General features: G+C 43.6%; 1 protein-coding gene across 9 annotated transcripts in view; it reads left to right on the forward strand.

Annotated features, from left to right (window-relative positions):
- Positions 1-5930: 5930 nt before the first annotated feature.
- Positions 5931-12907, forward strand: part of CPT1A (carnitine palmitoyltransferase 1A) — a 35358-nt gene continuing 28381 nt past the window's right edge. For 4 of the 9 annotated variants that reach the window (XM_017810534.1, XM_017810561.1, XM_017810541.1 and 1 more), the window contains exon 1: positions 6141-6625. The gene's annotated coding sequence lies outside the window, so the exon portion shown is untranslated. Of the gene's footprint in view, positions 5993-6140; positions 6626-12162; positions 12498-12907 lie in introns of those variants that run through there. The other 5 variants (XM_017810513.1, XM_017810550.1, XM_017810506.1 and 2 more) reach the window with 3 other exon arrangements.

Below are 12907 nucleotides of genomic sequence, written 5' to 3' on the forward strand. Positions count from 1 at the left end.
TCTTTAAATAGACCTTTAGTCTTTGCCAGAAATGATGGTGTGTATTTTCAGGCCAGAGTGTTTTCTTTCTCAAAGTTTTGCAGAGTTAAGGGAGTGCCATAAACACGACCACTATTAGGTTGCAACATTCACTATGGCTTTTTCTAATACATAGTGACCTTTAGTATTGTATTTTTCACTTGTTCCCTTACCTTAGAAAACTTCCAAAAACATACTTTCCTTTCAAAGCTTGGCCAGGCTCTGTGTTGCTACTGTTAACATAACCTTAGGCACATGTTGTGAGGCTTGTACGTAATGTCCTTTATACCTGGGATGTCATCCATCCTCTCACCTTCGGGATGGTATCAAGAGATCCATATTCCTCACTCAATGTGACTGTGAAGGACAAAGTCAGGAGTCATAAATATGCAAAGTAAGAGATAAGTGAAACACCAGAATGAGAGAAATGAAAACCATGAGATCTAAAAATCTGCATATGGTGCAGATCTGTCACTTGCTGTGGATGTTCCTACCCAATAGCCTCTTGGCCCATTTTTCTGGGTGGAGGATCCCCGACTAACTTGCCCAGAAGGGCTGTCTCTCCTGCATGTCACAGCAGTGCTTTCCTTTTGGTCTTGCTGGTCAATACGCATTAAAAATAACTTGGAGAGACAGTGAATCGCCTGGAACACGGAGTATGCAGTTGTCACTTAATTTCTTTTGCACTCTTATGCTAAAGATGCTCAGGCATTTTAGGAACTCTCAATGGGGTGTAGTCATGGTTATTGAATTAAAAATTTAAACTTTCCAAGAAAACTCAGGTACCTGCTAAGTTGATGGATATTTTGGTCTGTAGCGTATTAGACCTATACTTATCAACTTCAAAAAGATATTCGTTAGTGCTTGTGTTCTCTTGGTCCCCTGGTCATCTCTTTGGAGGCAATGTTACAGTAGATAAGACTATCTCAGTTGTTTAAAATAGTAACAGCAGACATTGGGAACATAACCGTGGCCATGGAGAATTATTAGAGCTGATTTCATTTCTAAAGCAGTAATGTATTACTTATTGGTTAAATGGCACCTGCAAGTGTTCACTTTCCAGGCAGACTGCAAAGTCTAGTTAGTTTGACAGAGCACTGGAAAGGTACACTTGTTTTATTTGGATTTATAAACTCCAATCAAAACTTGTGACACGTTCTGAGTTATCATTTTGCCATTCCTTAAAAAAAAACGCTTGTCTCACTCAGGAAAAATGAATAAACTATAAGTGTTCTAAAAAGGATATTGTTTAGGAGAAGAAGGGCATATTTATTTTCCCAAAACATCTTTCTGCTGTTGCAATCACAGACACACACCATATGTTCTGTGCTAGGTCTGACTGCCACAGGGTAGTCTGACAGCCCTGTTGACAACTCAGTCAGGTTAGTAGTATATATTTTATCTGGTTAAAAAAAGCAGTGCAAGGAATAGCAAGACACTGTTCTACTTAAATATCTGTTGAATTGCTCCTGTATCTTCATGAGAAAGTATTTAAGAATGCCAGCTAAAGCATTTTTAATAAAGCCTGCTCAAAGTATGAGATATTACTATGCTGACAGAGCTTGGTGTTACTCAAAATAACAACAGTGGATGAGATGGTTGACTCATACCAATAAGGACATGGGAGACAGGAGTGGTCTGCAACATGTAAGAAGAGGAGGATGTTGTTGTATGGCCAATATGGTACATGGAATCACTCAGTGATTTTCACTGGTCAGTTATGTGCACTACATAGTTTTGCAACACTGCTGACTCATATTCAACTTGCCATTGACCAGGACCCTCAAGTCCCTTTCTGCAGGGCTGCTCTCCAGCCTCTCTTTCCCTAGTCTATAAACACAACCAGGATTGCCCTGTCCCAGGTACAGAATCCAGCACTTGCCCTTGTTAACCTTCATATGGTTGATGATTGCCCAGTTCTCTAATTTTTCAAGGTCTCTCTGCAGGGCCTCTCTGCCCTTGAGGGAGTTGACCACTGCCCCCAATTTGCACAGTTTTTTGGAGAACAAATAAAATAACACTTTTCCTGCCTCATCTCTCTGAAGGTAAATGTGGCCATTTTGTGAGTCTCCACAAATATAAGTGTGTACACTGTCAGCGCCCTGAGGATAGTCTCCCTCCACCCTTCCTGGGCTTTTGGTTACCAGACCTCTGGGCTTCCTTAGACACAGGGTGCAGGTATCTGGTCTTGAAATGAGCTGTTGGGAGAAGCTGCTCTGCAAGGTCCCAGTGGGACTCCCTGCTTAGCTTGGGAGTAGCTTTTAAGCAAAGGGTCTCATTCTTGGTGCACTTCTGCAGTTGACTTGCATCTGGTTGTTTTCCACCTTCACAACTTTGGACTTGCCTCATCGCTGAAGACTTGTCTAATGATGTGGTTAACCCTGTTTGCTGTCACAGGACCTGTCCTGCTCATCTTGCTCAGATGCCATGGGAAGGTGCCCTTGTCAGGGAGGGTCCTACCTGGCCTGCTTTGCTCTGACCCGTGGGTTCCTGGCAAACAAACATGCATACACTTACCTGTGTAAACAAAGTTACACTTTTGAGCTGTTCTTCATTTCACTTTCCACCAGTTTGTTTTGCCACTCAGGCTATCAGTGGCTGTGGGACGTTGACTTACCTGACCTTACATCCTAATTATGGAAGCCTTCATTTTTTAGATACCATGAGAGAAAACAGGAAGTGAAAAAAAAACAACCAAGTGGTTTTGGTCCTGTATAAAATGAAACTGGAGTGATGTTTTCACTAGTAAGCAAATTGGGAAAATATCTGATCAAGCAAATAAGACTGCACCCATTAAATCTGTGCTCTGAAGGTCTTGAATAATTAAATTCCAGTAAGTAGAATAATTCTGTTTCAAAATAGTGAAGAGAATTGCTTATCTATATTAAAACTGCTTGACATAAGCAACTTGAAAAACCGAAGTAATTAAAAAAAACAATACACCAAAACAGAGAAACACAAAATTGCACTGGAGATAACCAGGTTTCCAGAACAGATCCAGATCTAGAGTATAGTACTTTGGCATGTCTTAAAAAATAGACAAAAGTAAAAACAATGAAAGATATGTACACTGAATAAGAAAAGCTGCTACAAAGATGTCATGCTGCATGTACAGAAACCAGGAAGTCTTGAAGGGATGGGATAACCAAATATATTTAGTTCAAGAATTACATATCCACTGTAGTAAACTGATATTATTTCAGTCTTACAAGCCACAGATAAATGTGACCTGTCATTGATTATTTTGATTTCTTTGGATTTCAAGGATCAGAATTAATTACTAGAAGTCTTACAGCACCAAGCACATGTGGTCTGCGCTGATGATACTCGTAATTTTTTTAGAAATTATAAATAGGTCAATTTTAGGGGAGTTAACTTTGCTGAGCAGTGCAAGATTGCTACAGAAGCACAGGCTTCTGATGCAGGCATGCAGATGATTGTACTTACAGCCATGAGAGGCAGAATCATCTTATGCCCTTAGCTGAAGAAACATAGTTAGCAGAGGAGATAGAGCATTTCAGCAGTGCATGCTCTCATAATAAAAGGTGTGTTCTGATTTGGTCGTTCTTAGAGAAGTACCAAACTTTCTTCTTGGGGTTAATGGGTGAATAGAGCTGGACCTAGATGTCAGTGTCAGGATCACTGGGAACTACTCAATAGGATTATCTGTGAGGTTTACACTTGCCAGCTAAATAGAGCCAAGTCAGGTTTAGCTAAGTTGCAATCATCACAGCCTTATGTAATACAATACCTTTCATGTCTTTACTAAGGTTATCTGCAGGGTACTTAATCATGTTAAAGTAAGCACTCTGTCCTGATGCTTCATAATCCATGACAGCTTGCACAATTATATGGAGAACAAAATAACTAACACCGACATATATTCTTAGCTGACTGATCCAGTCCTGATTTCATATGCAGTTGAAAATGTTGACTGGAGACTAAGATATATAAAAAACTACTGGCAGAATGAGCGAAAGCAGACTTTTTGTTATTTATATATACATATATTTCAATAGTAAAAGGCACCTGCAAGACTAAATAAATGTATAAATGCCTAACAAGACATTTTAGACTGCCTTTCTGCATAATGAAAAACATAGAGATGATTTTTCCTAAGTAATTAATTGCCTTCTTGCAACTGTCTAAATTACATTCCTATCCACTATAGCTAAAAATATGTAGATATGAATGCTTCTACTGGGTGTAGATGGTAACTTATTCTTTGGCTTTTTTCTCCCCCTGTTAATATTAATAGATCTAAATCCCTCTTCTTTTCTAATTTTCCTCTTGATTTTTTCTAGGCTTTATGTTTCCTTCTAAAAGAATAAAACCTTAAAATTGCATCATTAGGCATACAACATTAGAAGGGAAAATTCTGACCAGAAGCGGGTTTTACTTTTTATTGACACTGCATCTTCTTAAGGGTAATGCAAAGATTTAGCCTGTAGTGTCGGCGCTTCTGGATTCGGTCACGTTTATTTAGAAGCCTTCTGCCACATCCTGAAAATTGCAGCAGGCAGAAGTGCATGGCTGGGTGGGTTTGCACACAAGCGAAAAATGCAGGAATCCCAGCTCTTACTAGTTCGAAGGAGAGACTTCATACTGACACCACTACAGCCTGACAGGCCACGACCTCCTTTTGGGACACAGCAGTCTTCTAGCTGTTATGATGCTGAAATCAAACAGAGCATCAGATATTCCAGCTCTGAGCTCTTGAAAGGGATTAGTTCATTACAAATTCAAAAAGCAGTAATTTTCAAATTTAGTGCCATTTTCTTTGGCAGTACCTTCACAGCACTGCAAATACTGGCACTTTGCACCTGCTCTTCTATCTCCCTAATCTGAGCATTAGTTCAAAAGAGAGAACATCCAGCTAGGGCTTCTGAGCGGGAGGAACCAGGAGCAAGGGCTGTTGTGTCTCATGCCTTCCCTTGGAAACTCCACACCTCCACCTGCACTTGCCCTAAGACCTAATCCTCAGCCTTCCCAAGTGCCCAGGAACCTACGGGAAAGCCATTGCCTTGGGCTCACAGAAGTGGCTTAGGGTTTCCAAATCTGTTTTCCTTGGCAGTCCATTCATAGAATCATAAAATCCTTAAAAACCTCCAGGGATGGAGAATCCACCACTTCCCCAGGCAGCCCATTCCAATGCCTTATTACCCTCTCTGTAAAGAATTACTTCCTAATATCCAACCTAAACCTCCCCTGGCAGAGCTGACAAGCTCCCTCGTGTCTTACTGATAGTTGCCTGGAAGAGACCAACCTCCACCTGGCTACAAGCTCCTGTCAAGGAGTTGTAGAGAGTGAGGAGGTCTCCCCTGAGCCTCCTCTTTTCTCGGCTAAACAACCACAGCTCCCTCAGCCTCTCCTCATAGGACTTGTGCTCGAGACCCTGCACCAGCTTCCTTGCTCTTCTCTGGACCTGCTCCAGGACCTCAATATCCTTCCTGAACTGAGGGGCCCAGAACTGGACACAGTATTCGAGGTGTGGCCTCACTAGCGCTGAGTACAGGGGAAGAATCACTTCCCTGAACCTGTTGGCCACACTTTCACCAAACTGGTCCCCCACGCGCAATCCTCTCTCAAGGTGCACATTTCGCCCCCGCTTATACGGCCCGGATCCTCTCCTCGCAATCCCTGGAGCTTCATTCCCGCAGACGGTTGAGAAACCATAGAGACCGTGGGACCCCGTCCCCGCTGCAACCCCAAGACCACCTCCCCCGCCCGGACTTCCCCCAGGTCTGGGAGGGCTTCCCTGTATCCCTGCCCCCGGCTTCCCGCCGACCGCTCAGCCCAGCCCAGCCCAGCCCAGCCCAGCGCTTCTCTCCGGCGGCACCTCCCTGCCCGCTCTCGCTCCGCCTCCGCGGGGCGTGCAGGGGCGCGGCCGCCGTCCCATCGCTGCCTCCCGAGCGGCCGCTCCCGGCCCGCCCGCCCAGCGCCGCTCAGCGCCCGTCCCCGCCGGGCTCTGCAGGTGAGCGGGACGGGGCCCGGCCGCCGCGCCGGGGCTGCGAGCACCGGGCTCGGGCGGTGTCAGGGAGCGGGGAGGGGGCGCGGCGGGCCCCGTCCCTCCCGTGTCCGGCTGATTCACCGCGGGCCGCCGCTCCCCTCCCCCTTCAGCCGGGGCGCGCCTTCCTTGGGGCTGAGGAAGGGCCACATTGGGGCCAGGCGGACGGGCTCGGTTGGTCCGGTTTCAGCCTAATTATTCTTTCTATTAGGTCGAGCACGAAGTTGTGTGGTGCCTGCGCCAGTGTGCCGGGTGCTGCTGTTAAGCGGGGCTTGTCCTTGCTGGAGAAAAAGGTGGAAACGCAGAGAAGGTGGTGGGCGCGGTGCCGAGGCGGGCGCTGGAGAGCCGTGGAAAGGCGCGGTGTCCTTGGCATCCTGCTCGCGATTTGCCCGTGGTTTAAGGGCTGGTGCCTTAGTGCCGCAGATGAGGGAGGGGATTGGGTCAAGGGAGCGGTGTGACACAGGTACACGGGGAGACTCGCTAAATCTGCGCCGCCGTGTCAACAAAGGTGACACGGGTGACCCGCAGCTTCGTGGTTGTGGCTCGTAACCGGGAGGAGCTTCACGTCTGTAGAAGTGTGCACGCGGCGCAGCATCACTGGTGGGTTTTCAAGTGTGCGGAAGCGAAATAATTGTGTGTGTGTGTGTGTATGAGAGACTAGTCCATATTGCCCGTGCGATTCCAGCCTGTGAAACCTGTAAAAACTGCGTTCGAGCTTCACACCGAAAACGTAATACTTTGCTCAAGGCATGACAGGTTTACTGTAGGAAGACGCTAATTAGACTTCTTGTAAAAGATCAAGACTTTTGCATCATTTCGGAATTCCCTTTTCTTGCTTCATCTTTGCACAGCTGCGATCTTTTGCGCTATGTTCTCGGGTTTAAAATAGAAAACTCAACCTAAAATATTACTTCTGTTATAATCCAGTTATAACAGAGCTGTAGTAGTGTTAATGAAAGTGTAACAGGAAGTTCCTTTTTTGGAAAGAGAAAAGTGCAAAGTAGGATCAAGACAAACATCTCATTCTTCCTCTTAACCTGGCAGATTGTCAGCACTCAGAGGGCAGTCTGCAGTCTAAGGGATGTTACAGTACAGAACGCTACTCATTTCCTTTTCACGTGTGTAGGAGTGTAGCACTGAAAACGGAGATGTAATGCCTTCGTTCTTCTTTCATTATGTTTTCCTGAGTGTCTGACGTGTTCAGTTTCCAGATCTGCAACCTCCTTTCTACGTTTTCTGACCATTGCAAACGAATGTTAAATGAAACAATTCTTGTGGGCGTCAGAGGTAATTAGCAGGTTCTTTTTGTTGTTAGCATATCGATATAAACTAATAATTAGCATTTTAAAATAGCACAGGTAGTATTGTAGGTAAGTATTGTGTGGATCTCTGTTAGTCTAGGAAATGTAGATTTACATGATTACACAGGTATTGGGATCTGTCATAGCTGTGACTTAGCTTGAAAGTTGATCTGAGGACTCTTTAACATTCTGAGGTGTTACAGCCCTGAATGAAGAGCTTTTCCCAGGAAGAAATCATTATTCCTGGCTAAACAAAACTGTAACCTCGAACAACTGAGGCTTTATAGTGCTGAGAACCAGAATGGAAATTGTTCCGTTGCACAAGCTGAGTAACACCCTTTTTTGTTTCCCCTCCTAGCTGTGAGATGTACTCCGCTTCTTTCATTGCTCGCGGTGCTTTTCCCTGGGAACTTTTGTTTGGCGCTGGCAGCGCCTTCCCGGCGCGCGTGGAAAGGCCTGGAGCGGCCGGGGGCGCGCGGGCGGCCCGGGGCGGGGCTGCGGCGGCGCGACCTTTCACCCACTTCTCGGCAGCGGTCACGTGAGCGCGCCCGGGGCGGGGCGGGGCGGGGCGGCGGGGGCGCGCCGGGGGCGGGAGCGCGCCCTGCGGCGCTGGGGAGGGACCCCGGGTCCCCGCGTTGGGAATCCAGGGGGCCGGAGACGGAGCAGCACACGATCCCGAGCAGCTAAACCCAGACGCCGACTCTGGAGCGATCGGCGGCTCGGTGCGCACTGGACAGGGAGGAGGGTGTTTCTGCCACAGGCAGGATGTTGAATCCCGAGCCTCCTGTTGAAAATCTTGGGTAAAAATCGACTTGGATAAATGCTGGTATTAAAAAGACAAGGAAACAACCCTTCCCTTCCCCAAAACCTCAACCAAACGACCAAATTCCAAAACTGTGTATTTTTAATATTCCAAACCCATTGTCTTTGTCGTGCAGCATGCTGTATCATAGTCCCGAACTCCACATTTTCAGAAAAAGAAGATCCAGATGACTGAAGAGCATCCTTCTTTCTTCAAGTCTGGGTTAACTTTAATATGAATGGCCAATTTAAATATTTTTGCCAAAGGTTTGGAACTGGTTCTTCAGTCTTTCAACCTTCTACACGGTGAAAGACCTTATTCAAGTCTTTCAACCTGGTACAGTAAAATGTCATTGAACTACTGTGAGAGCAATTAATTCAATTTGCTTTTGGTCACCACACACTGTGGTCCATCTTCCAGGATCTCCTAAGTCCTAAAACATGACATCTTGTATGTCTTGTAAAAGTCTTGCCATTCCAGAAATATTTGTTGTCATAGAGAATAATTCTTGTTTGCTGCATAGAAGCTCATTAAGTTCAAAGACAGAGAGAGAAGGGATAAAACTTGTATAATCTAAATGCCTAGGTATGTCTTTTATAGCAGTTAAAAAGAAATACCCAGATCTAGAGCCTAGTGTTTGTGGGGTGGGGGAAGTTTCTACATGGTGTGATAACTGTGCAGTGTTTTAGCAGAGTATGCTTCTCTGTTACTCAGTAGGATTATTCTGGATTTATAGAAGGTCAGAGGATGTAGCTTGCTGGGGTGTGTACAATATAACATGTAGTGCAATAGATGCTAGAATGATGTAAGAGGCCTAGGAACAGTATGGTATGTCCTACCCAGTACAGGGGAAAATCCCTAGAAGTAATACAACCGTTATAAGTTTCTGGTTTGATGTGAAGAATGTTGGTGTTTTGTGTTTGTTGAGGGTTTTGGGGGGGGTTATTTATTTGTTGAAGTGTATGTTTTGGAACCATCTTTTACAGGAGCATGCTACTGGGAAGATAAAAGAGGTCATAAGATCCAGAAACTGTAGGGATTAATATTCCTTTGGGATAGCCTAGTAATTAACACATTGTTTGCTATAGCCAGTCTCCTCTACTTTGCCTGTCTTCAGTTTGATCAGGTGAGAAGACGATTTACTAACTTTCTCCCAGAAGTGCTAGTGAAAAGTCTGTTCTGTGACCATCTCTCCAAGAAACCTTGATGGCATCTGTGTTGAGTCTAATGGGAGTTTAAAGCCAGCAGGCAAACACTTGTTTGGATGTCTTAAAATGAAAACTAAAACTAGCATTGAATTCTGGCCCCTGAGATTCACTCGCTTGTCACAGTAGCTAGTGGTCACAAGCTTGAGCCCTCAGAAATGACTGAGTGGGTAGCAGATGAACTTTGTCACTCCACAGTTCCTTACCATCTCAGACATGTTCAGTGTAAATGGTTTCATACAGTGTAATGAAAAATAGTGTTTGAGAACTGCTGTCTGTGACTATTTTCTCCATTGGCATCAATTTTTCTGAAATTATTCCAATCTGATCTATTCCCTCTGAGCAATTGAAAGCTGTGTGTGAATTAAAAGCTCAAACTGCTTTTCTGGACTTTCTACTTGAGAGCTACAGCTGACTGATGGTGCTGTGTAATATCTGTTAGGAGCTAGGAGCATTGGCATGAGTCTGCCTCTCAGTGTGTCCTACCTTCAAGATCCCAGCTGCAGTGAGCTTCTGGAACAGAAGATTTGTGTGTGATAAATAGATCTCAAACTGGCTTTTAAGGAAGAGATCTGTTCATGTATGTTTACGTTTCATTCTTTGGTCTGTTTGTTATTCCCCTCCATCCACATATACCTGTTGCACCAGTTTACCACTTGGAAAGGGGATAAAGAAATGGGCCCTAGATTCCAAGGGAGATACCTGCAGAGGGTAATGAATATTCACCTGCAGGTGATCTTGGAGAACTGCTGAGGTCAGGACACAAACTGTCAGTTGGACAGCAAGTTGCTGCAGACTTCTTAGCTGTTCTGATTTCAGACTGTCTCCTGTGGGTGACTTTTGCTGTACCTGGGAAAATACATGTGTTCAGTTCTCCACCTTGTCTTGAACCACAGCATTTGTTCATTTTTTTAGATGTGGGAAATCCTTAGAGACATTTGCAATTCCAAGAGACCACAGCTGTCAGGTGTAGGTGAGGGTGGGAAGGATTGGAGCCAATGACGAGCAATAAGCAAATAGGAGAACTTGTCAAAACTAAAGTGGCATGAGAACACCTGTCAGTTTAACTTTGTTTTCATCAGATCAAGTCATAATTGATTGAATGCTATGCTAATTCAACTTTTAAAGGAGGTGATTCTTTGGTTTCTGTTTTATTTCTATGCCGTAGTCATTAGGTTCACCTGAGAAGCCCTGTTGAGTGAATTTAATTCACATGACTAATTTTTGCATGGAAATTATTTGGCTTCACTCCTAGATTTCTCATAATGATTTTGTGTCTGTAAAATATGATTAGTCATTGTAAGATAGCTGAGTTATTGGTAAGAATTGAGAGCAGCAAGTATCCTTGTTGTCTTATATGCTGAAGCCTGATTAGATATTATTGAAGGTTATTAGGTAAGGAAGCTATTTAGAAATAGAAGTTCTCAAGTCAATAACTGTGTCTTGTTAATATTTCTAGTAAGTTCAAAAGGCAGCACCTCGTGGAATGTCACATGAGCTATGAATAAACTCTGCTCTTTCTGAGGCTTTGGTATCTTGATACCTTTTTGCAGGAGTGCAGTATACATAAAGGTGGCATTAGCTAATAAAATATCCAAGAAATAGAAATGAGAGAGACTAGACAGTCTTTTTAGTCATATGTTTAAATGTTTGAGCTGCATATTTTATACTGTTTACTGAAGATTTTGTAGATCCAAACCTAAATTTCCTTTGGAGGTCATAAAACTCCAGACAAATTTGATGTTTGTTTAGTTTTCCATTAAACTGAATGCTTTTTCTTTAACTTTAGTTTTAATTTTGTTCAGCTATGCATCAAAGGAGCACCAGGAGCACCAAAAGCATTTTTGGCATCCTTTTGGCATTCTCTGGTTAGCTGTCTTACTTAATCAAGCCTCTTGCATTAGAGCAGAATTGTGGCATTTGTGTGAGTGACTGGCTCCCCTCCACTGTCTGACATATGAGCGGATGGCACCTTGAGTTACTGAGTCAGCGCTGGATGCTGCTGTATAGCACATACTTTAGTGCCTGAAATTATTGCATTTGTAGCAAACTCCATGAAAACAGTTTACTGAAGTCATGTCAGTTTTATTACTGATAATACAGACATTTTTAATTTGATTGGAACAGTCAATGTTTTGTCTAGATAGGGATATACATGTAACATTAAATTTCAACCTTATTTTTTATTAGGAGTTTGTACAGTTTCCCACCATATCACTGCAATATATGTGGCACTTAAGGTCAGCTCCAAAAATCTACCTCCTGCCTTCAGACTAGCTATTGAATATTTGAATATTTGACTGCTACTACCAATGTGAATTTCAAAGTATGATGTTCATTTAAAGTAACTGAAGCACAGGATTTCTTGTTCAGGCCTTAGTGCTCTGAGTTTATTTTTTAAAGCAAGTCTCTTACAAAAACTCCTATGTTAAATTTCATAAAGCATCTCTGCTATGTTAGAACTGGATAAAAAAGCAGGATTGATGGTTCAAGCCCTTAATCCTCTTAGTGGCTCTTCACTGAACTCTCTCCAGTAGTTTCATTTCTCTCATTGGGAAGCCCAGAACTGGACACAGTTCTCAAGATGGGGTGTCACCAGCACTGACTAGAAGGGAAAAGTCACCTGGTGGCAACAGTGCTCCTAATGCCTTCCGGGATTCTATTACCTGCTTTTGGTTCAAGGGCACCTTTCTGGCTCATGTGCAGCTTGCTGCAGCTTTGCTTTCCAACCAGTCAGCCTCCAGCATGTACTAATGTGTGGGTTACTCCTCCCCAGGTGCAGGACTTTGCACTTCTTGTTGAACTTAACAAGGTTTCAGCCTGCCTGTTTCTCCAGCCTGTCAAGGTCCATGTGGGTGGCAGTGAAAACCTTTGTTTTATCAGCCATTGCTCCCAGTTTCAGTACAGGGACTGGTAAATCCATTTGCAGTCTCTTCTTTTTTTTTTTTTTTTTGCCATCTTCAAACTTTTCAATATATTTGACAGCTGCTGCTTTTGCATCAAACATCTAAAAGGCTGTCAGATTGAGAGACTTCAGAACCTCTGCAGAATTCAGACAGGTGAAGACACACTTGTTGAAGGTTACAAAGACAGCTCCATTTACAAAATATTTTGGAAGACTCTAACCCTTTACGTTTGTGTAATAAGAGACCCTGCTGCGTGATGTAAGTATTTGATGCACTTTTGGTTTGGAGAACCTTGTTTGCATGAGTGTTTTTCAACAAAAGCAAAAATAAGCAACCTTGATTATCCACAGATTTGCATCCACTTCTGGGATGACTGTGTAGGTCAGTGTTGCCATTTAACTGTAGCTGGTGGCAAAGTGTGGAAGTAAACTAACATGCTAGCAAGTTACTTGAGGATGTTGGCACTGTCGTTGTTGTGCTTCACTGCATATCATTTCATTGCTAGCACATTACATAGGCAAAGTCAGCTACCATAGGGTAGTCTGAATTATTTTGTATTGGTGGTACTGGAGGATTGGACTGATATGACCATCAATAATTGAAATCTGAAAAGAAACTCAGAGTAATGCATGAGGAGATTGGATAGACATGTCAGTATTTGGAATTCT

The sequence above is a fragment of the Lepidothrix coronata genome, unplaced genomic scaffold (genome assembly GCF_001604755.1).
Source record: "Lepidothrix coronata isolate B3197 unplaced genomic scaffold, Lepidothrix_coronata-1.0 Scaffold1, whole genome shotgun sequence".
NCBI classification, from domain to species: domain Eukaryota; kingdom Metazoa; phylum Chordata; class Aves; order Passeriformes; family Pipridae; genus Lepidothrix; species Lepidothrix coronata.